General features: G+C 36.1%; 1 protein-coding gene across 1 annotated transcript in view; it reads right to left on the bottom strand.

The window, feature by feature from the left end:
• The window catches only part of CngA (Cyclic nucleotide-gated ion channel subunit A), a 726,729-nt gene extending 702,061 nt beyond the window's left edge, over nucleotides 1–24,668 (bottom strand). Inside the window, exon 1 of the mRNA XM_067128313.1 lies at nucleotides 24,368–24,668. The gene's annotated coding sequence lies outside the window, so the exon portion shown is untranslated. The remainder of the gene's footprint in view (nucleotides 1–24,367) is intronic.
• Nucleotides 24,669–27,042: the final 2,374 nt, after the last annotated feature.

Raw genomic sequence — 27,042 nt, forward strand, 5'->3', positions numbered from 1 at the left:
AGACTAGACTGTATGGAGATATTGTTGAGCCAACCGTCCTTTGCGGAAGTGAAGCACGGAATTTGCATGTAAATAAAAAAAAAAGAATGTGAAGTGAATTGCTTGCATTATATACTGAAAGGGTGAGAAATGTGGAGATATTTAGAAGTGGTAAAAGATAAAAAAGGTTAGCGTAGGTAGAAGGATGGATCGGATTATTTTGAGGTAGTTATGTGAAAAGAATGGTAAATGATAAGTTAGTGAATGTACAGTACACATATATATATATATATATATATATATATATATATATATATATATATATATATATATATATATATATATATATATATGCATAGATGAGTCCCAGAAGCTGCTAAACAAAGAAGTTCCTACGAGAGGCAGAGCGCGCTACAATGCTCCACTGAGAGCTAGATGGAGTGAGTGGTTCAGCCGCCCTTACTGAAAGACTTGTATTCCTCTGAGAGACAACCAAGCAGCCATCTTGCCAGAAACCAAAGCGACAGAGACACAGCAGCGGTATAAACAAAAACAGAGAAACAGAGACAGACAGACACAGAATGTCCCAAGGGTATTAATCCGATATGTATCCACCGTTGTCACCTACTCCGAGGTGCTAGGACTAAACATGGCGGAAGCTCCTTGGGACGTCGTGTTCAGTACTAGCCTCTCGGGGATCCAAGTATTGTATACCCACATTTCTATATTGTGTGATCGATAAATTATTGTATTAATAAACGATATCTACGAGCGGCCGTCTACTACTTGACTTTGTATGAGTTTACCCCGGACTTTGACAAAGGTGGATAAATACCGGGTTAATACCTGTACGAAGGACCACCAGGGAACTAAGACCCAGACCGTCTTCTTCTTCTTCTCTTTGCGTCCAAAGAGACACGTGTATAACGTCTCTTCATTAAAGAAAGTAAAGAAAGAAAGACCGAAAAAAAAAAAACAGGTGGGGATTAAATTCCCATTATTAGAAGGGGGGAAAAAAACCCCATTAAGAGAACTAAAAAAAAAAAAAAGAATCCTGGCATTCGAAATCCCTCATCTCGTTCCAATAAGGGGAAAATTTCGTCTCCGTGAAAGAGGGCTGATCCTGTGCGGTTATCAGCATCGTTAATGAGAGATTGGAAGCTCTTCGTAAATAGAATAATCAGGCGTACTTAAGCAGTCCTGGACCTGGGGGAGAGAGAGAGAGAGAGAGAGAGAGAGAGAGAGAGAGAGAGAGAGAGAGAGAGAGGGGTATACGGGTACCTTCATTACTTAATTCTTCGTCGAAGTGTTGTCTGCCATTTACGAGAGGCGCTTTTGTATCGCAACGTTCTCTACCTAATTAAAGAGCTCTTCAGTAAATGACCTGGATCCTCGTCTCTGTCATTCCCACCTTTTTTTGTGTCCTCAGGAAACTCTCTCTCTCTCTCTCTCTCTCTCTCTCTCTCTCTCTATATATATATATATATATATATATATATATATATATATATATATATATATATATATATATATATATATATATAATTTATATATATAATTTATATATGTATATAAATATATATATCTATATATTCATATATAAATATAAATAGATATATATATATTGTATTATTTATATATATTTGTATATAAATATATTTATATATAAATATAAATATATGTGTGTGTATATATTTATGTGTATATATACGTAAACCTTAAAGGCATCTTCTTTACATTTGCATACTTAAAATTTTTCGCCCTCACGTTCAGGAGAGAGGACAGGAACGCATGTGGCGCCTTGGAACGCCCTCTCCCCCAAAAGACAGTCCTAACGCGTTGTTAATTTCGGAGTTGTTGCCAAAATGGTCAAGGTTATTCAAAGTCAAAATCCGGGAATTAAATAAGAATGAGGTAATACCAGCACAACCATCTAGGCTTTCTGGATGTGGATTTATAATAATGATCATGATTTGCCATTTTAGGGATGACATATCCTAAATCATTGGTTCTCAACCATTTTTTGGCCCATGCACCCTTTCACCATATGTCAGAATGTCATTACCCCACCCCCTTTTCAAAATTGTCTGCCTCAAAATGTGTATTCCAAATAATATGCCTATAACACTTAAAATCGGTAGTGCGGACCGATGCACACAGCGTTTTGTGGTCCCAGAGCCAGTTTGAGCCTGCCAATCTGTGGTCACAGTTTCTCCCCCTCACTCCCCGCAGCTGAAACTGAAATTTCCCCAAGGTTGAGAACCACTGTCCTAAATGATCCCAAACCGAGTTGGATATAGAAATGCCTTACGCTGTAAACAAAACAAAACCAATAGGAGATAAAAGCCTCATATTCCAAAAATACGTATCACTGCATCCATCGCCTTTGGAGCATAATGCTTTATATCCCAGTCTAAATACTTTCATGACTAACATATGTGATAAACACAAACGGAGTGATCACCATTCTTCTGTCACATTTAAACACAAAGCAAAATAGACAGAAAAGCCTTCTATTCATACGCAACAATGGCAAACACACAAAGGTCTAAACAACGTTGTTTTGGACGGGTATTTATTAGCTTTTATTATAATTATATATTTCTACTTTAGGCTCTTTGAATGATGCTTGATTTAACCGTAATAAGAGAGAGAGAGAGAGAGAGAGAGAGAGAGAGAGAGAGAGAGAGAGAGAGAGAGAGAGAGAGAGTGTTTTGTCCCTGATACATCAGTGATTTTTTTCTACTCAAATATTGAGCCACAGACTCACTTAGTTTAAAATTCATTATACCTTCAAAATACCTTACACAAAGGAGAATATATTTTATATATATATATAAAATATAATACACACACACACACACACACACACACACACATACATATATATATATATATATATATATATATATATATATATATATATATATATATATATATATGAATATCATATATACATATATATATATATATATATATATATATATATATATATATATATATATATATATATATATATATATATATATATATATTTATATATATATATATATATATATATATATATATATAAATCGATTTGATCAATGAATACACAGTACATCTTGTTGAGGTCACTAACATCCCAGCAAATTTGCGAGAAACATTTCCATGTTCACAGCCATTCACATGGGCTGTCATAAATAAACCATGGTCTTAATTAAACACATACGAACGCATGCAGGAGGTACTCGTGCGCGCGCGCACACACAAGCACACACACTCACACATGTATGTTTATGTATATATGTGTGTGTGTATATATATACATATGTAATATTTTATATATGTATGTATGTATATATATATATATATATATATATATATATATATATATATATATATATATATATATATATATATATATACAGGTGTTTTGTATGCCGTTTAACTTGTGTCACGTATGGAAATAAATTATATAATATGTCAAAATAAATATTCAGTTAGAACTGACCAAAAGAATAACTCTCTCTATGAACACCTAAACCAAAACAAATCATGTGGGACCGGTTGCCCCACGATAACATGACATAAAAATACTGTTTCCAGTAAATCTCTCATCATCTGCATTGATAAAGCAAACTTAAGAAAGTAATACAAACATAAAGAGCGTATCTAAAGGTCCATGCACTCTTGGACCCACCCTGCACCAGAAATTCGAAGGAGACTTAAAGGATAGAGCGAAGAATCCTAGTAATTCTTGTTAATGTTCTCTGCAACGTGCTGTTTTGCTGTACGAGTACCCGAGATAATCCTGTGAGACAGATGTTCCCCACCTGAAACGCCATTGAGAATGTAATGGCCTTTGTGTGCTTTAAAACGGTTTTATACCACTCTAATCTTAATTGTTGTTTGTACAACCCAATATTCTTTATAGTCTTTTGTTTGAAAATTCTTGAGCTTCCTTGAAAACGACCTAACGGTGAAAGATCTTGCACTGCGCCGCTTCACTTTCCTCGTATATTTTGTTTATATCATATATGGACGACTTCCCTCCGTCTTTTTAAGTATATTTTAGTTTAACCAGACCACTGAGCTGATTAACAGATCTTCTAGGGCTGGCCCGAAGGATTAGATTTATTTTTACGTGGCTAAGAACCAATTGGTTACCTAGCAACGGGACCTACAGCTGACTGTGGAATCCGAAACACATTATAGCGAGAAATGAATTTCTATCACCAGAAACAAATTCCTCTTGTTCCTCACTGGCCGGTCGGAGATTCGAACTCGCGACCAACAGAGTGGTAGCTGAGAATGGAACCCGCTCACCCAGCGAGGAACCCCTCTTTTTAAAGATACAGAACTGGGAATACAAACTAACAAACTACAAACTACAGACACTATAAAGTGAATACATAACCATCAACCAGCTCAGCTGAGGGAGTAATAAGGCTAAGATAATACAAACAAGTAAAAAATGCGCCAAAGTTTCTTCGGCGCAATCAAGTTTTCTGGACAGCCTCTACAGCGTATAACCAAGGCCACCGAAAATAGATCCATCTTTCGGTGGTCTCGGTATAATGCTGTATGAGCCGCGACCCATGAAACTTTAACCACGGCCCTCTGGTGGCCTATCCTATATCTTTGCCAGAAGCACGATTATGGCTAAGTTTAACCTTAAATAAAATAAAAACTACTGAGTATAGATGGCTGCAGTTTGGTATGTTTGATGATTGGAGGGTGGATGATCAACATACCAATTAACAACCCTCTATCCTCAGTGGTTTTTAGAGTCTGAGTGCGGACAGAAAAAGTGCGGACAGAATAAAGTGCGGACGTACAGACAAAGCCGGCACAATAGTTTCCTTTTACAGAAAACTAAAACTATCAGACTTATACCAGTTCCCACAATGAAAAAAATAATACAAAATAAAAGATAAAAAAATTATAAGTCTTTTTCACATCAACTTGCATCTATCACATTATCCTTCTGGAAAATTAAGAAGCCATTCTCATTCGTTGTTCCGTATCTTCCAACTTTGACAAGTGCGTGAGCACAAACAAATAGAAAAGAGTATGATTACAAAATTTCCTTATGAAAAACGAATAGCAAAGATGCATAAAAATAACCTTCCCAAAACTGATTTACATTCGCACACACCACCTCATCGCCTTGGTTTGGCTGGAAGGGATTATTATATAATCTAATATTCTACATTTATCACTCTTCATAGGCTCGTAGAGACTGTAGTCAAATAAGGATAAAATTCAAAACCTCTCTTTTCAAGGCAGTCACAAAGACAATTGATAAAACATCGGATCTTTCATAGATGTCGCGAGTTCGCGCCTCCCCTGAGGAGATGAAAAAATCCCCGGCTCTGTATCATGATCGGTTACTGCTGCAGTGTGGGGTCTGCGGTAGGAAGTTGAAACCAACATTCTTTGGAAGCTTGAATTTCAAGTCAATGGCCCCTTTGGTGGGCTTGTTCCATGTGAATAGGTTTCATCTACCGATAATAATAATAATAATAATAAATAATAATAATAATAATAATAATAACCCGGTATGTATCCACCTTTGCGGCGTGTTTAGTGCAAGCCCGTTGGGGATGACCGTAAAAACATACACAAAAGACTGCAAATATCATAAAGATAATCACCCATTAGAAATATTAGTCCTAGATAACGACCCCCGAAAACCCTTGGTGGTCATGATCTAGGAAAGATCCAAAATATCCTTCCCCAAAGCAACAGGCATACGAAAACAACCTATCGTTGTTCCTGGTCTGATCAGAAGCCATTTCATATCTCATATTCTAAACCAAGGAAACCTTGAGAAAGCAGACGAATAAAAATGGCGAAACATCTTTTTAAGTAAAGTTGATAAAAAAGTTTTGCCCAAATTTATAAGTATTCACACACACACACACACACATATCTATAATATCGCCTTATTATGACCAAAACTGATTGTATTTTAATATCCTGAACATAGAATAGAACAAAACATACAGAAAAATAAAGACAACAAAATATAACCACACTTTTTGTCTAAACCAACAACAAAGACAAAAGACAACAAAAACAAAAAACAAAAAGAAAAAATCTCTTCCCAAATCGATAGGCAATGACACCCCCCATCACCACCATCGGCCAATTCCGGTCAGAGAGCCGAGAGAGACCGCGGAATGCATTCGAGAGATCGATATAAGGTTAAGTGGCCGGCCCGCGTCTCTCCCACGAGGCACAGTTCTCGAAAACACCAACCACATGGCTGTTGGAATTTGGGGTTCCACGCGACGATCCGAAGGTAGGGGGGAGGGGAGGAGAGAGAGAGAGAGAGAGAGAGAGAGAGAGAGAGAGAGAGAGAGAGAGGAGGATGAGGAGGATAAAGAAGAGGAGAAGGAGCAGGAGGAAGAGTAAGAAGAAGAGGAGGAGAAGGAGGAGGAGGAAGGAGAGGAGGAGGAGGAGGAGGAGGAGTACGAAGAAGAAGAGAAGGAGAAGGAGGAGGAAGGAGAGGAGGAGGAGGAGGAGGAGGAGGAGGAGGAGGAGGAGGAGGAGGAGGAGGAAGAGGCGACGGAGGAGGAGCAGGAGGAGGAAGAGAACGAAGAAGATGAGCAGGAGGAACAGTAAGAAGAAGAGAAGGAGGAGGACGAGGAGCAGGAGGAACAGTAAGAAGAAGAGGAGGAGGAGGAGGAGGAGGAGGAGGAGGAAAAGTGCCACCTGAGATCGTTTTGCAGAAAGCGAGATTCGCCACGACCTACCACGTCGGGGACGGAGTGTCCGTAAGTTGCTCTTGAGCAGGTTTCACAGAGGTACAAAAAATCGAGTATATACTTAGAACGAGGTAGAAGTCGAGAGAGAGACAGAGAGAGACAGAGACACAGAGAGACAGATAGAGAGGGTAGTAGCAGAGCGTGAGAGAGAGAGAGAGAGAGAGAGAGAGAGAGAGAGAGAGAGAGAGATTTACAAAATGAGAATTAGAAGAGAGGTATTAGAAAAGAAGGGCATCAACGTTTAGGAAATATCCCAATGTTATATATATATATATATATATATATATATATATATATATATATATATATATATATATATATATATATATATATATATATATATATATATATATATATATAAAGGAAAATGTAATTCATATGAACAGGTAAGACAGTGCCCGAATAGAAAAATCAGTAGTTTAAACGAGAGAGAGAGAGAGAGAGAGAGAGAGAGAGAGAGAGAGAGAGAGAGAGAGAGAGAGAGAGAGAGAGAGAGAAACGCAAGGCAGAATTTTAAAAAAATCCGCGACAGTCAAGATAAATGAAAAGATGAAAAGATAACGAAGTCTTAACAAAAGACTTTATTTTGCCCCAATGAAATATATTTTGAAAATTTCATTCCGCAAGAATGAATTCGGTCGTAGATGTTCATTAGTTCACCCGAGAATCAGAACACGAGCGGAAATAACACCTTACTCCATTAATTACAGCTAATAAGCATCGCAACTACTGAATGGGAAGAAAAATCGCGAATAGTTTTTTTTTAACATTTTCTTTGTTAAAAGATAATCCTTTTTCCTTTTCCATTTTAGTCTAAAGAGAGAGAGAGAGAGAGAGAGAGAGAAAGAGGGCAGTCCAGGAACTGGGTTCTGGGTACACCTTTTGTGATACTAACGCAGTGACGTCACTTCCGGTTCCAGTGTTCCATTACAAAGCCAATAACACGTATTAGCCCCTATGATATCGGAAACAAGGGGTCCATTACCAAATTGTTCGTTCGAATTCAATTAACGAGTTTAGAATATACTGTTGATAACAGTTAACAACTGATATATAAATATATATATATATATATATATATATATATATATATATATATATATATATATATATATATATATATATATATATATATATATATATATATATGTATATATATATATATATATATATATATATATATACATATTATACTGTATATATATATATATATATATATATATATATATATATATATATATATATATATATATATATATATATATATATATATATATATATATATATATATATATATATATATATATATTATGTACAGGGTGTTTCTGAAATTAGAGCCCCTCCCCCTCTACAGCATAAACTAAAATTGATGTGGACAAAAACAAAGGTAATTCAGAACAGGTATTTATTTAAGTTTCTCTCTGAGTATTTAATATTTTGTGTTGCCTCCATCTGCCTGTACCACAGCCTGCATTCTTGAGGGGTATGATTTCAACAAATCGCAAAAAAGCTGAGATTCAAACTCCATTTCCCTGGGCAATTCGGTCACCTCTCTTCACAGGTCGTCGAGGCTTGCTATACCATCATAGTTCACTGTGCTCGTTTCAACATGATCCTTTAAGATACTACCAATGTTTTCTCACACATTAAGCGGGGAGCTACCCGGATATTCACTCGACGAGAAGAAATCAATACCACTGTTTTGAAGCAGCTCCTGTGTCTGAAGAGCCTTGAAACATAGTGCCTTATCATGCAAAAATGTGACTTCTTCAACAGATACATTTTCAGGATCTTTGAGGAAAGATCCAGTAAGAAAAGTTTCTCTGAAGTATTCGCCATTCCATGACTGTCCTTTTTCTTTGATGATCCACATTAACCGTTTGGCTGTGAAACAGAGAAAAATTCCCAAACATTCAGGAAATTTCATAACTTAGCGATAGTGCACAACATCGCTGATATCATTTTATTTGGCTTCCTTACTGTGTTAAAGAAGAATTCATCTGATGCGGCAACATGGAGAAAGCCAGCTTCATCCCAGTCTTTAAGAAATGAACCACAAAACCATGCACGGTCTTCTCTCTGTTGCCAAGTGATGCTGGGCTTGCTGATAACATGAAATGGCTTGATACCAGATTTTTTAAACTCACGATATATAGCACTATAACTTCTCTTCTTTCCCCTTTTTGTTTCTAGTTCAAGCGCCAATTTACGTAAAGACTTTCTTGGTCTACCCACTGCCTCAGCTATGATGTCTTTTGACTCCTGAGAAAGGACTTCAGGCCTTCCAAGATTCTCACTCTTTTCGTGATGACAGTCATATGGATTTTTGTTCCAGTTTCTTTTAACAAAGGATTCATCTCTTTTATTGCATTAAGCTATCCAGGAACGTGAAATGAAGGATGCGCCAGCATCCTTGGCCTCTCTGAAGGTTATAGCCCGAATTCGGTCCATCCATTTGATTTCCTCCGAGTCGTTAGCCATGCCTGTATCTGACTCCGTCACTCAGTCTGAAAATACAAGAAATGTAAAATGAAAAATAGCTTAATAGAAACTTAAAATACTGTACTTGGAGATAGGCTATAGCAGAAAACTTCATAACTTTCCATTTGTTCTGTGGAGGGGGGGCCTCTAATTTCAAAACACCCGGTATATACATCATATGTATGTATGTATGTATGTATATGTATATATATATATATATATATATATATATATATATATATATATATATATATATATATATATATATATATATATATATATATATATATATATATATATATATATATATATATATACATATATATATATATATATATATATACATATATATACATATATTATACAGTTTGTTAATATTAATGTAGCAATGTCGTTAACATGACACTGCTACATCTACATTGATACCAAGCAAACTGTATAATATATAATAAATGACACTTTCTAGTACTGTAAACTACTGCGCTCTCTCTCTCTCTCTCTCTCTCTCTCTCACTCTCTCTCTCTCTCTCTCTCTCTCTCTCTCTCTCTCTCTCTCTCTCTCTCTCTCTCTTAATAAATCTACAACAGGTAGTTTTCCATCTTACCCAGCCTTTGGTAAAAATCCAAACTTTTCAAATCACATGGAATAAAATGAGTAATTTTCCCTATCAAAATGTGAGCTCTACGCTTGACCTTCGCTTACTATACAAGTGGATGGCATTTTAGTTCATTTCATACGTGCAAAAAGTACTAATGAATTATAATCACGAAAAGATTTGGGATCGCCTGCTTATACCAAAATACCCTCACAGAGATATCTTCGCTGATCAGTAAACAAAACCTGAAAAAAATGCCAATTAAAAGATCTTACATACCAAAGGAAATAATGATTTCCTTCTAAGCAATCTGTAAGTTAATAAGAAAAGGATATATATATTATATATATACATACACACACACACATATATATATATACATTAATATATATATATAAACAAACAGTATCATTCTTTGTCTGTGCCTAAAGACTTCAGCCTTGAAGATCGGTAGAGGTACTAATGAAATTAATGGGTGTGTTGCCAAATAGTTGCAGGGACCACGTGTGTGCTTTAGCACCTGATGAAAATAAAAGACAGACTGTGCCAGAAAAGCTATATATATATATATATATATATATATATATATATATATATATATATATATATATATATATATATATATATATATATGTATATGTATATGTATATGTGTGTGTGTGTGTGTGTGTGTTTGTATATATATATGCAAATCTTGGTGTGAAAAATGATAAGAGAAGTTGCACGATTGTAAATGTGTTAAAGAAAAAGGTACAAATGGACTCTCTCTCTCTCTCTCTCTCTCTCTCTCTCTCTCTCTCTCTCTCTCTCTCTCCAAGAATTGTCCCTTAAGATCTTATCTGCATATTTATATCGTTAGGGAAGTTTGTCCTTTTCAGTTCCTTAATAGAGGGAAAACACCCAACGGTTTCTTTTGAAGAGTGACTGGGAAAGGTTTACGTTTATGAGCTCTTGACACAAAAGTGTTTGTGTACACACACACACAAACATATATACCTTCATATATATATATATATATATATATATATATATATATATATATATATATATATATATATATATATATATATATATATATATATATATATATATATATATATATATATATAGGCCTATATATGCGAGTGTGTGTGTGCGTGTCTGTGTATAAATAAAGACAAAATTCACGAAGGAAAGAAGCAATGGAGTGCTGGAAGGCCTTTCGACTTATAGCCCTTTACTTAGCAGACTGAAGAAATATGAAAATAAGTTTACGAAGCAAGCTCATATAAATGACAGATGGGGATTACAAAGGAAAAAAATATGTACCTGGAATACATATTTTTTCCTTTGTAATCCCCACCTGTCATTTATATCAGCCTGCTTCGTAAACTTATTTTTATATTTCTTCAGTCTGCTAAGTAAAGGACTATAAGTCGAAAGGCCTTCCAGCACTCCAGTGTTTCTCTTTCCTCCGTGGATTTTGTCTTTATTTATATATTCATCACGTTCCATATTTCCGCGATTCAGTAATACGTGTGTATATACAGTATATAAGCGTGTGTGTGTGTGTGTGTGAAGTGCTTATATATATATATATATATATATATATATATATATATATATATATATATATATATATATATATATATATATATATATATATATATATATATATATATATATATATATATATATATATATATATATATATATATATATATATATATAGAGAGAGAGAGAGAGAGAGAGAGAGAGAGAGAGAGAGAGAGAGAGAGAGAGAGAGAGAGAGAGAGAGTTTATAACCCTAAAACTTTCCCACCCACTCTTCAAAAGAAACTATCAGGTTTTTCTTTATTAAGGAACTGAAAATGACAAACTTCCCTAACGTTATAAATATGCAGATAAGATCGTTAACCAAACATCCTTGAGAGAGAGAGAGAGAGAGAGAGAGAGAGAGAGAGAGAGAGAGTCAAATGGTAAAGTCTGACTAGCAAAAGTTTGTATCCCGCATTTTTAGGATACATTTACGATCGTATAAACTCTTGCATCTTTTCCCATTAAAAATGTTTGCCTTTAATAATGTTTAATTTACAAACTGGTTTCAGTACGCAACCTAATTGCATTCAATTGCCACCATTGCACAACAGGATTTATTCTGAGTCATCAGTCTCAGAGAAAATTATATTTTGTTTTGGCTTTCAGCTGACACCAGACTTGAAATAAGGTCAGCTTCATCAGATCCACAGAAAATATAGTACATACCTTCAAATGGTCCTGTGACCTGGAGAAGAAGGTCATTGTAAAGATTATTTGGAAAAAAGTAATCACCCATCACTAGAATACCTGGCTCCTACCAAATCTTATCAAAATCACAAAAAAAAATTATTTAAACTAGTAGAATATTTTAGAAAAATAATTAACATTTTCCAAGGTATCTGCCTACCAGGTTTCATCAAGTTTAGAAAAAGAACTAAATGCTGACATTAAAGGTAACCTTTAACCTTGAAAAATATGTCATGATCACATTATATCTGAGGCAAATTCTCACTGACCTTCAGGGTACCCATCTACCTGAGAAAATGAAAAGCTGACCTTTAAAAGTGGCTTCTTCAATAGCTTATGATACAAAGGAGAAGTAATCTTTAAAACTTCCGCGTTTGAAACGAAAACGGACCCAGATGAACAAGCTAAAAAAAGATCAATGTAATTTGGAAAATAATTAGCAAATCGCAAGATACCTACACACAAAGTTTCATCGCAATAAAAAAAAAAAAAAAGGAAACTCAAGAGAAATTTGATACTAACAAACAAAAACCTTCAAAAATAGTAGAATAGTAATAACTACAAAAAAGCCTGCTCTTTGGAAAACAGCTTTTATTAAATATATAAATTGAAGCCCCTTTTCAAGTGAATATATGTTGCTTAAGGAAAGCTAAAGAAAACAAAATTATATCATACCTGACCCTTTCTAAACAAGATAATCTAAGGAACATCAAGAAATTTAGAATAGATTAAACGCAAGACACGATAAAACAAAGATACTTGTTTAAACCAGACAAAAACAAAATGGCAGAATATGACAGAACCTCCCAGCGGAGAAAAAAGTTCAGTATACCTTAGTTTAACTAGACCACTGAGCTGATTAACAGCTCTCCTAGGGCTGGCCCGAAGGATTAGACTTATTTTACGCGGCTAAGAACAAACTGGCTACCTAGCAACGGGACCTACAGCTTATTGTGGAATCCGAACCACATTGAGATTACTGTTAGACTCAACCAGCAACAAAATCTGTCAAGTAATAACCAAACTTCAGTCAGTACCAAGATTCCGGGTAATGAGATTCCAGTCAGTTCCAAGATTTCAAGTAATGACGAGATTCCAGCCCATTCCAAGATTCCAGGTAATGAGATTGCAGTCAATTCTAAGATTTCAGGTAATGACGAGATTTCATCCAATTCCATGATTCCGGGTAATGAAATTTCCGTCAGTTCCAAGATTTTAGGTAATGACGAAATTTCAGCCAGTTCCAAAATTCCAGGTAATGGCGAAATTTCAGCCAGTTCCAAGATTCCAGGTAACGACGAAATTTCAGCCAGTTCCAAAATTCCACGTAATGACGAAATTTCAGCCAGTTCCAAGATTCTACGTGATGACAAAATTTCAATCAGTTCCAAGATTCCAGGTAATGACGAAATTTCAGCCAATTCTAAAGTTCCAGGTAAGGACGAAATTTCAGTAAATTCCTAGATTCCAGGTAATGAAATTTCAGTCAGTTCCAAAATTCCAGGTAACGACGATATTTCAGCCAGTTCCAAAATTCCAGGTAATGACGAAATTTCAGCCAGTTCCAAGATTCAAGGCAATGGCGAAATTTCAGCCAATCCTAAAGTTCCAGGTAATGACGAAATTTCAGCCAATTCTAAAGATTCCAGGTAATGACGAGACTTCGATTACTAAACATAGGTTAACCAATCAGCAGGAGATGCCAGGTAATGACAAGACCTGAGCTAATGACAAATTAACCAATTGAGAGGACACTTATGGTCACGCATGATTGTGTACGCACAATCATTCTCATAACAAACATTCATTTATGTGAATGGACATTTCTCTCTCTTTCTCTCTCTCTCTCTCTCTCTCTCTCTCTCTCTCTCTCTCTCTCTCTGTTACATTAATAAACAGCGAATCATACAAAGAATCTTTATACAAAATGGCTAAGAACTGTGTATATACAGACATTTTCAAAATAAATTTTCATATATATATATATATATATATATGAAATTTTATCACATGATATCATGAAGCTATATATCGAAATTCACGCTACCTCAGTATATTGTCGAAGAGGAATTTATATAAGTGATAAATATGGAATGGGGACACGAACCCGCGACGAAAGCCTATTCAGCGACTCCAGTTGACGTAAACCATTATATATAGTCTTTTGCCGAGATATAGCCTCGACAATGATAGTTCATTGGTACGTTTGGAACACGCAACTCTTGATGAAATTTTTATCACACCCTCTCTCTCTGACAATTCTCCAACGGAGAATAAACGTGAATTTCGATATTACATTTGTAGCTTCATGATTGTATAAAAATCACGGTGTGATAAAAAATAACAAGAGCTGCGTGTTCCAAACGTACCAATGAACTGTCATGGCGGAGGTGGGTCATTGTCGAGGCTAGTACACTTTCCCGCTCACGACGGGTAAAAGCAGTACGACATCTCGGCAAAAGACTTATTCTTGATAAAATGGTTTACGTCAACTGGAGTCGCTGAAATCGCGGGTTCGTGACCATTTATCACTTATATAAATTCCTTCGGCGACAATTCTCCAACGGAGATATACCGAGGTAGCGTGAATTTCTCTTCATGATTATATATATATATATATATATATATGGATGAACCTCTCTCTGACATGAATAAACGGCGAATAATAATAATAATAATATAAACGTTATATAAAATATATGTAAATGGACTTTGTCTCTCTCTCTCTCTCTCTCTCTCTCTCTCTCTCTCACTCTCTCTCTCTAGCTGACATGGATAAACAGCGAACCTTATAAATAACCTTTCACAAAATGACTTAGAATTAAAAAAAAAAAAACTCTCGAATTCCTCTGACGAGAAACCCGCCATTTCCCGAAGAACCGTCGAGCCTCCAATTCCGCTCTCTTTCGACGGCACTTTCCCGCGGATTCTAATCCGATATGCAGTCGTTCGTTCTCCCGTAATCCGGATTCTGATAAGAAAAGGATTCGAATACTTTAGAGTGAGTTTCTGATGAGGAAATCCGATTCCTTCCGACTCATGAATAATTTTCCTCATGCGCGAAGGATATCCTGTATTTGTCAGGATCTCATTTTGACTCACTGAGGCTAGCAACATCTCGCTAAGGTTTACTGTTTCGTTAACACTGGCGTGGATGATCTTACTTTGTGTGATATCAGTTACAATAAAATAAATAAATCAATCATTACATAACACACACACACACACACACACACACAAATATATATATATATATATATATATATATATATATATATATATATATATATATATATATATATATATATATATATATATATATATATATATATATATATATATATATATATAATGTATAAATTGGCAGCAAAGTAACAAGCAGGTTTGCACATTACAGCACAGTGTATTCTGCCTCAATATACTTTACCACATTCCAGAGTATTATGAATTAACTGTTTTATATCAACTTGTAAAAAAATAAAGTCATGTGCATTATACCATAGAGATTACTGAAAGCAGTACATTCCGAAAAACACCCCCAAAGACCTTGAAAAGTTATATTTCATTTTCCTTCAAGAACTTTCACAGTTGGTCGTTTTCTTCTCCACTTACAGGACAAACTATTACAAACCATGAATATCGGCTTGGCTCCTTATAATTCAGTCTGGACACTGATGCTAGTACCAGTTCCGGACACTTACCGAAATAAAATCAACCCTTTCTTCTTCCAACATCTGACATTTGACATAATTTCGCCCAGATTCAAGAAAGACTTGTTGAGATGTATTAACAATAGCTTATAAGCCAAAACAAATTGATTGTAATGAAAACAATAGGCCGATATAACTGACCTAGGCCTATACCTCACCTTCGGTCCCAGGATCACAATTATGTGAACCCTCTGGCAATAATTTCGATCCAGTAAACTTTCACGCAACGAAATATACAAACGAACACACAAGCTAAGATGAAAACAACCTAATTTCACTGTAATTAATGGCAAGACTTCATAAGAGAGGATATTAAATCCTTCGAACCAAGTGAAGAAAGACCATCCTACGCACTCCGGCTCTTTAAGCTAAACAAGAGAAAAGATACCTTTCGTGTCGTCGAGGTTCAAGTCTTAATGAGAAATGTCTCTTCATTGCCAGTCCATCCAGACAAGAGTCGAGAGAGAGCTTCGAGTGGGACTTGAACTTGTTTTTCCTTCGAAACTTTGCCTATTTCCTCCGGCCTCGAGAGAGGTGGGGGTGGGGAGGGGATTTGGTGTCTCCGGGTGCATTTTTGAGACGGGTTTTTAGCAGAAGGAAAATATTCAAATTAACGTCAAGCGAAAATGAATTGATTTCTGTTCCTTGATCTATTGCTTTTGGCGTTAATATCTGAAAATCAACTTCAATTTACTACTGAATGATATTTCCATCCACTAGACAAGACACACACACATGTAAGCCACCGTAGCCATTACTGGAACTTGCAACGAACCTTATGAAACTGATACAAGCCCTGTGATGTCATTAGAAAGGCTTTTGTTTTTCATTTTTTAACTGTCCTTTCTTATACCATTAACGGTAATTTAAGTTTATCAGCCATGACTTCACTGCATTACCGTGACTACTGATAAAAGAAGAGCTCTTTATAATATGGAATACGTCATATTCTTATAATTTTTTTTTTTTTGTAAGAAAACGAAAACCGAGTTCGATATCGTTACCAGATCAAACCACAAAACGCGCTGACATAAACAAAAGAACGATCGTCATCTATATCCCAAATAAACACTGGCTTATTTTAAAATACACATACAATCAATATAAAATACACAAACAATAATATGCAGCTCTTTAGAATATTATAGTCAATAATTAGTTGTAAAGGGGCCGGGATCGCTTGCTGGTGCCAGTCCACTAAATTAATATAAAGTTCCGACGCCGCCATTTTCGTACCGTCATAGCGGCTTAGATTAAATAAATGTGGATTAGAGGCCAATGAGAATGTTAATTTTATTTATGTTACGGTAAATTGGAGGTGGGGAATGGTGGCGGGTGTAAGAGTGGTGAGGGCTTGGGGAGGGCGGGGAGGAAGGGGAGAACAGATGAGGAATGGTGAGCGAAAACTTTTTTTTATCGGGTTGCAAAATGAATGAGGTAAAAGTATAGTACATAGTGAATGAGTAAAAGCATTGAATTCATAATGCTCATGTCCAGTTTTTTCCCAGTAAAAAGACACTGAAATAAAAATTAAATAAATAAGAAAGGGAATTTAAGTAACAAATTATGCAAATGGGCTCATTCATATTCTAGTATATTTGAAAAAAAAACCATGACCTTATATTCTTTAGTAATTCCTAGATTATGACAGTTACCATATTATAAAAATCTCTTGCTTATGTCAGTAACGCGCGAAAGGTACACAGAATTACGAATGCGTATATTTTATTATTATTAGTCTAATAATTCCATATCTGATTGAAGTGTGCCTACACACAGAGGCACTAGCCTATATGTATACCTCTATAGTTAAATAAAAAAATAAATTTGTATTTGCATACATGAATATAACAACTAAATGAATGCAATGTCAATATGTTTAACTTCGCGTAATCCAACTCATTCTCTCACAACCCGGATTCTTTGTAACTGAATTACACCTATCGTAGTTACCCCTTCTTCCATCGCAGCTGCGTTAGACGTTTTCTTACCACGAAAAACGACCTCTAGCAGAAGAATTGTAAATTAAGTTCCTTCGTTAGAGTATAATATACAAATTAACAGATAACTAGGTCGAAGTGAGACAAAATTAAAAATTACGAGCAGGAAATCTCTCCATAACAAAAATCGTCACAAAAATGTACTGGTCAAGGAAATAAAAATGTTTGAACTTGGATAAAAAATATGAGGAGAAAATTCCCAAAAGCACAAAGGCTGCAGGGGAAATCTATGAGGGTATGGATATAAGTCTAGGAACCTCATCCCAAAATTCAGGGCTTACGACATTCCATCGGGCTTGAATAATCAAGCATCATCGGCAGTGTATCGCCCGCCACTAGACCTAAGAAGCTTACAGCGAGAGTAGGCCTACCTACAACGGGAAACGAATCACAAGTGGATTCTTCCCTTTACATTTTAAAACAAGAAAATTACAAATCATGTAAAAGTGAGGAAACTCATGTAACTTAGCTTCTTAAATGTTATCACAAATAACAGTTTTCCAATACAAATTAGACACGAATTTAAAAATAACACAAACCTATCTCCAAGAGCAAACAGAGCCCCTTCAAGCCTCTTTAGGCCTATAGGCCTAATCTATTCAGAATACGGAAATGACATAAAAAGTCGCATCTAATCAAACCCGAAATACAGGATTCCTAAAAGGATTCGTTATCTGAGTTGTGATCAACTAGAAATCCTTCTGGATTTTTCCCGCTGAAAATAATCATTCCAGTACGAAATTTCAAATCTGGTTACTTAATTCAGCCAGAATTATATTCGATGTAGCCTGATTATTTTCCTAATCCTCGATGATGAGATGAAGTCATTTTGTTTCGAGTGATTAGCTTAGTCTCTCTCTCTCTCTCTCTCTCTCTCTCTCTCTCTCTCACAGCACGAAAAACAAGACGACAAACGAAGGACTTTAGTAATGCATAATAACAAGTATGTTACGTACAAAGTGTATATCACACAAACAAACATGCACACACAAACACACGCACGCATATATATGCGTGTTTGTGTGTGTTTGTGTGTATAACCGAATCACGAAAATATGGAACGTGATGAATATGTATAAATAAAGGCAATACCAGGAAGGAAACTGAAACCAAGGTATAGTGGTGCTAGGCCTTTCGACTTACTGTCCTTTACTTAGCAGTAAGTCGAGAGGCCTAGCACTGCTCCGTTGTTTCACTTTCCTTCTTGGTATTGTTTTATACATATATACTATATATATATATATATATATATATATATATATATATATATATATATATATATATATGTGTGTGTGTGTGTGTGTGTGTGTGTGTGTGTGTGTGTGTGTGTGTGTGTGTGTGTCCAGAAGGTGTCTTTTTTTTCTGAACGAGGGTCATGTCCTCCACACCCGACCTGCGACACGCCACAGTCAACTGACAACGAAGTAAAGAATTTCCTGCATAAGTCAATTGAGGCAAAGTGGATTTAGTTATGGTCCAAAAATTATTCTCTAATCTCCCACATGCATTACAAGCTTTCCTGGAAAACAGACAACATTCTGTTAGTTTTAACGTTAATTTCTTGGTGAAAAATTCTCCAGAATTCATGAATTTTCTTGTAAATCCAGTTTTCTGGCAAATCGATATAAAATCACTTGATATCATGCAATATAAGTGCAGATTTTGCTTGTCTGGGGTACTAAAGAACACAAGAAAAATATCTAAAAGTGTGCGTTCATAAGAGAGAGAGAGAGAGAGAGAGAGAGAGAGAGAGAGAGTACGAATCATGAAAGCACAAGGAAACCGCCAAAATTCAAGAACAGAATCAACGAAAACAATTTTTTAAATTCTTAAAAAAAAAATCCCAGAGAGAAGGATTACAAACCATAACGTTACTGATCAAAGGCAAAATCCACCTGGAAAATTCCAGCTGAGAGGAAAATACCCCGGGATTATGGGATAAGGATGAGAGAATAAATGGATGAGAGGACAATCCCATCATCCACTCTCGACCTCATCCACGTGCTCAGATAGAACGGAAACCATAAAAGGTCTTTTTTTTCTGTTGCCGAAAGTTTTAACTCTATTCAATATTTCACTCGATTTGGGAGTGGAGTCAGTATTCTCACGCTAGGTCGAAGATTGGATATGTGTGAAGAAATTGAGAAATTGAGGTTACTGAGCTGTCACTGTGGCTATTACAATTATGTATATATATATATATATATATATATATATATATATATATATATATATATATATATATATATATATATATATATGTGTGTATAGGCCTATATATGGGTCTATATGCGTGTACGTGGGCCAGTGTATGTATGTATGTACCTACTGACAGAAGCTACTCCAAGATTTCTAACTTTAGATAGCTTTAATGAAACAACCGGTAGACGAAATCAAAACCTACATTTTACTTTCAGAGAAAGAAAAAAAGTTTCTTCCATAACTCCTCTGTCTCAAACACGTACACACATTAAGTGGTCCCTAACTGAAGTGGAAAACTCCACTTCATATTCGGCTGTAACCTTCACATATAGCTTTCGAATCCATGACTATGCATATTCTATTTGCAAGTATTGGCTAAATGGAGAGAGAGAGAGAGAGAGAGAGAGAGAGAGAGAGAGAGAGAGAGAGAGAGAGAGAGAGAGAGAGAGAGAGAGAGAGGGACTTGGACGAGACAGAAAAGTATTAGCTAAACAGTGGGCGGATGAAACTTGAGAGAGAGACAGAGAGAGAGTATTAGTGGAAAGGGGGACTTCGACGAGACAGAAAAGTATTAACTAAACAGCGGCCGGATGAAACAGAGAGAGAGAGAGAGAGAGAGAGAGAGAGAGAGAGAGAGAGAGAGAGTGAATCAATCTTGTAATACCTACTTATTCTTATTGTCAGTAATAATAGCAAAATTTATTCATGTTTCATGATATTAAAGTTATAGCATGCATAGCCTCACCATCCCAGTTTAGTCTAGTTAGCCTAAATGAATGATCGTTTCGACTGAATATCGGTTCCTTGCTAAAAATTATTTAATAAAATTCAGCAAGCTGCTGCCAAAATTTGCTTTCTCATTTCCTTATGGAAAAAGGCTCTAAGCCCACCGAGCATTGCAAAAAAAACGGTTAGATCAAAGTCATTAAAAAAACTAAAATACATGAGTCTAGGTTTAAACAAAATAGCTGTAGGCTAAAATTCAAAAAATGTATACGCTCGTGGAAGTCATTATTTTCCTAGCCTTGTAATCTGAATATCTAAGAAACGCAAACTCTTCCAAAATATATTTGTAGCTAACGGATAATCATTTTGGCAGGCGGTAAAAGTTCTTCCGTCCCTCATATTGGTTTATATTGGTTTTACCCTAATCAAAAACAATCTGATATTGCTTGAAATTTTTTTTCCATCCAGTCATCTTTTATTGTGGATCAGGGGTCAATTGAATCCTGTGCTGCAGTAAGAGATTCTGATGTACTCTTTTTATTACATAATAAATACTGGTATTTGAATCCCGTCGTTACGTCACACCACGACACAGGAGGCGCCAGAAACCAGACAATTCTTTGGCGGGAAACTGTGAGGCAGACAAAAGCTTCCTCATGACGCCCCAAATAAGATGAGCGAGTCAAAGTGACAGCTGTAAACTCCAGCCATTTGCAAAACCTCGGAGCAGAAAATTACTTTAGACACAAAGTGGAAAGAGTTCTTTATATTTGGCTTTGATATCTAAAAACATTGTACTCATGCACACACGTTGAGGAAAAAACGAAAATTTAAATAGCGCTTACCGCATCTGTAAGTAACCTCATTTATTTGTGAATTTTGAGTTTTTGACAATGAATAACTTAACTTGACATCATATTTTCCTTCTACATAAAATTCCTTATTTTCATGTCACCTTAATTATGATATCAATTGTTATAAACTGTGGATTTTCTCTTATGTACTTTTACAACTATTTCTACCGCTATTACCAACATACACACGAACGACGGACAAAAACTTAGATATGAAAAGGCGCCACCCACACCCCCACCAAATTTCAGGCCCAGTGAGCTAAATGTAAACAATTACAATAAACTAGCTTACAAATGGAGAAAAAAAAATGGTTTTAAACGGTGTTACTTGCCTGACAACTAAAATTAATATGAACCAGTTCCTAAATCATTACTATAAAAGCAATATTTTGCTGATGGGCTTGCAGACGAGTATGCAAACATATTTATATTTTCATGAATTATTTTGGGAATACCTGACATTATTAGGCCCCGTAGGGAGGTAGTGCCGTCAGTGTACTTCATGCGGTGTACTGTAGGTATTACTTAAGGTTCTTTGCAGCGTCCCTTCGGTCCCTAGCTGCAACCTCTTTCATTACTTTTACTGTACCTCCGTTCATATTCTCTTTCTTCATCTTACTGTCCAACCTCTCCTAACAATTGATTCATAGTGCAACTGCGAGGTTTTCCTCCTGTTACACCTTTCAAACTTTTTCACTGCCAATTTCCGTTTCAGCGCTGAATGACCTTAGTTGTCCCAGTGCTTGGCACGTGTGCCTAAAAATCTATAATCAATCTGACATAATTAGGCGTCTCCACTATCGCAAAATCCACTGCATTGTACAAAGTGCAAAGGAAATAATCCACTGCTTCGGTTAACATAGGAACAATGATTTTAAAGATACTTTTCAAAACCCAAACAAGATACCTATCTTAACCCATGATTCAAACTCGATTCTTTGTAAATATTTTCTTCCTTCAACAAACATCTACATAAACATTTGCATTGCTTGTGTATTCAGCGTGTGGAAACTAAAGCAAGATATATTCACACAGTGATTAAAAAAAAAAACTCGTCACATCCCAGGGTACATTATGTAGTTGACTCGTGAATTTTCCAGTGAAAAAAATGTATAATTTTTCCTTGCTCTTAGACGTTTTCACCACAGCCCCTTCGTGAATCTACCAGAATTTGCAGAAAGTAATTAGTATTTGCGCGTCCTTGTGTTAGGATAACCTCGCCTAGACGCACATTTCAGGCTTCCATTATCAACTAAATCATAAATATTGGCGAGTTGATCCAAATCTAGGCGGCAAAATACTAGAAGATGCCAAGAATTGGGACTGGTGTGACATCCATCATTCTGACGAAAGCTGTTGGTTAACAGACCAGTAGTATTTTCGAATGTAGTGTGGAAGCAGCACAGGCCCTGACTTCCGTAGATATAGAGGTGGCCGGAAATAAAGTCACAGGAAAAAAGTCACAATTTTGGCTAAGAAAAAAGTCACAGGAAAAAAAGTCACATTAATTTATGGTGGCCGGTAATAACGTCAAAGGGAAATATTCACAATATTTCTTGGGGGTCATTATCTTTATGATAATGACCCCCAAGAAATATTACAGTCTTTGTTTTATGTTTTTACGGTAATCCCCACCGGGCTTGTACTAAACACGCCGCAAAGTTGGATACATACCGAGTTAAAACTAACAAAAAAATCCCCAACGGGCTTGTACGCCGCAAAGGTGGAGACATGAACACGCAGTCAAAACCCATGGGGGTCACTATCTGCGGAAGATTAATGTGACTTTTTTTTCCTATGACTTTTTTACCTGTGGCATTTTTTACCTGGATTCGATATAGATACATCTATGCTACTTCAATGGTACGGGCAAGTTGCTATAATTTATTTACATTGGAATTAAAGAACCAGAATTTTATATCAACTTGAATCTTGACTTTTAATTATTTATGGCAAGTTTTAAGCATTCAAATGTTACTAATGTAAATAGGCTAAAACCTTTAAAATAAGCAAAACTATGGGGTCAAATTAGTCAATGATTTCACTAGCCATTTACACTTACGGAAAATTACAACTTTTGCTGAATATATTCCACAACGCCTTTGGCCGAACCGATAAAGCCAAGCTGACATGTACTGATGACCGCTACCGCACCCCACATTCTCTCTCTCTCTCTCTCTCTCAGTTTTACCTGCTCAAAGTATTTTTCAACGGCATTTGATGGCAGTGTTACACTGCCGCTAATAAATGCATTCATATAAGAAACATAAATCATCTTAATGTCGGTTTAGATCATAAGAACGAAACAAATCCAAAGTGACCCCATGCTTGCCTTTCCGCTAACCATAATATCACCATAACCGATTTCAACTACACTTTAGCATGCGAAGCTAAAGAACTCGTATACCACCTTCCTTAAAATGTCTACCTGTATAAACTGACATCAGTTTCGACCAAAAAAAAAAAAATGGACAACCTGTGACCAACAATGTGAAGACTACGGTTCGTTATACCTTTAGGCCTATACAGTTGTCATAGCTCCCCGAAAGAACTGAGGCTACTCCTGGTCTTTATTGTGGTGTCCCCAGATCATGAGCTATTGTTTAATTTCTGTAAGACGAAATAATGTAGAGGACACGGAGGTTACCAATAACCTAGGCTTGGAGTATATTAGGCTAACTGGGTTGTTTAGCCTAAACTAACTTCATTCCACCTTAGTCTATTCTGCAATATTGGAATACACAAACGGCTAACAATCAGTTAGTCATATGCATGAAACTTATTGTAATGTTTCCTTACCTTATCGATACATCTTGGAATAATCTTGGAATAAGTATCCATTCTCTTCAGACTAAAAATAGAACTTGAGTCGATCAGCCTAGGCTACACCTACGTTCACTTTTAAAACCTTTTGAAATACGATTACACTTCGCTAAAAATCTTAATCACATCATTTGATGAATAGGCGCATTGTTTCTGGCATGTCACTGACGTAATACGTAGCATTATGGCAGGCTAAGTTCGTAAAAATATCAAACCGTCAAAATAAGAAAAGTGACAGACTCCAACTCAGTCTACTGAAAACGACAATAATGGCTTCAAATTCAATTCGTCTGCTTCAACATGGTTTGAAATTTTAGTGCGGAGAAATTATTGGTTCACTATGCAATTAACGTGCAGTACCTAAAATATTTTTTATATAAGATTTTCTCTTCATCGAGATAATTCTAAAAACAGTGAAAAGGATATCTTAAAGAGTTGCATTTATCAAAATACCATTTTGCCTGTTTTTTGTAATCATGATCTCTCTCTCTCTCTCTCTCTCTCTCTCTCTCTCTCTCTCTCTCTCTCTCTCTCTCAGTGGCTGATTGTACTGCCGGTTTCTGAAGAACTAGAGTCGACTGAATACCAAGTACAGAATCACTGCTTCGAGTCTAAGTTCTCTAAGTACAAGAAGGCTAATGATCTCTTCATCACACACAAAGAGAGAGAGAGAGAGAGAGAGAACTTTCTGGTTAAGAGAGCAGTGACTTGCATACGTTTGCCAGAGGGGCCGTTGGAGCAAGTCCTGACTGCAGCAATATCGCTGATATGCGGAAATCAAAACTGGTTCATATCGTCCTTGTTTGATTCACACTTGTCTGTAATTTGCCCGGCCTACCGTGTTTAATTTCCTGCGTAATTTAAATTAATTCATGACTGAGATTAAATTCCAACTATCATTACTATGTTAATAACTGATATGAAAGCTAATTTCATACGAGGAGGGAATACGGAAATGAAATTTTTCTAAACCTAATGACTGTTGTTTAGTGGCGCTATCCACACCTGCGCCAGTGACTATTTCCAACGTCGAAACGAGCTGATGCCTGATTGATCTTGCTTTAACCGCACAAATCGTGTATAAGCCTGTGAGAATGAACGTTATTTTACCCTGGATTAACTAGGATACTGACAATCAACCCGAGGGAATATCCTGATCCTACGGCCATCGAAAGTTAGAAATGAAACAAGCCAAATATGGAAACTTAATCCTTCGAATGGCTTATCAACACAGATCTAATCCCAGATCGTAGTCTGAGGTCAACAACCTCACCTACTAAAGAAGTATAAATCCTAGCAAAGTCAGTCCAGTCTAAGGTAATCAAAATATTTCTCTTTCCTTCAAGAAGGCAATTAAGACTCTCACGATGACCCGACGAAATATTCTAAGGTCTAGAGTCTAGACGTCCACCTGAAATTGGCTATGAAGGACGCAATGAGAGGCCGTAACGTGAACCAGGGGAACTCATGAGCAGTCTGGGTCTAATCGCGTAATCTTTGGTCATTAACCTTTCCCCAGGGGGCCTGTCTAACTCTGCTCTCAAGGGACTGCAGGAATTGACATCTGGGACCAGTAGGGATAAATTCTTGACAAAGGCTTACGGATATCGCCTCGCTGTTAGGCCTACAAGCAGTCCTCGAGTCCTTTCTATAGGTCTTTGTGTGATGGTATCACAGTGAGAAAAATGACGTGACCAAACCTGTCTGCTACTTTCGTGTAGCCAACTGCTGTGTATCCATGTATGTTTATTCTTGTTTTATATCTTCCAATCCACTATTCTTCTTCTGCCTTTGTTCTATTTTTCTGTAATCACGACTGTGAATGATAACAATAAGGGTGGTTTTGTAAAACAATTTTTAGAACAAAGACTGGACATAACATGGGTACGAAGAGCGATAACAAATCTCTTTCTAACCTGAGATGAATTATATGCCAGAGAGAGAGAGAGAGAGAGAGAGAGAGAGAGAGAGAGAGAGAGAGAGAGAGAGAGAGAGAAGAGAAGGAATGGAAGGAGGATGAAGGGGTATGTATGGATTCAAAACTGCGAGGCAGGAATTGATGATTGTTTTGTTTAATTCATTTCAATTTGGAGAGACAGAACGTGATTATGATGTAAATGATTAAATGTGTAAAGAGGTCGTCAAAATTTAAGGCAACTGACTATACACATTGTAGTTCCGTTTTATCCAGAAATAGGCTTCATTTGTAAACATTCCTTTTTCAGTGATTTTAATATTTTAGTGTTGTATTCATTCATATTATGTGTTATTGCTTGGAATGATCGCTGTACTTCAGTCATTATAACTTTCAGTAAATTCATATGCATATGACTGATTGATGTGTATAAGCAAGCGTCACTATTGCCTTAAAATGCGGGAAATGATAAAATAATCCATTTATTGTACATAAATCGCAGCTCCGAAAGTTATTTTACCGTAAATAAATAAATAGATATACGAAGCAAAAAATAAACACAACTGGGTATGTTAGCTGTTGTCATTGTTGCATGAACGGATAATAATGAAAATAGATGTATCAATAAACAACACAAGCAACTCAATCCTACTTTCCGTTTTCTTTGAGTGCGTCCCATACACATACAAGCCCCCCTCGAAACACCCCGAAAGACGTTAGGATTTGATCTGATTGG

This window comes from Macrobrachium rosenbergii, chromosome 26, assembly GCF_040412425.1.
Source record: "Macrobrachium rosenbergii isolate ZJJX-2024 chromosome 26, ASM4041242v1, whole genome shotgun sequence".
NCBI lineage: Eukaryota > Metazoa > Arthropoda > Malacostraca > Decapoda > Palaemonidae > Macrobrachium > Macrobrachium rosenbergii.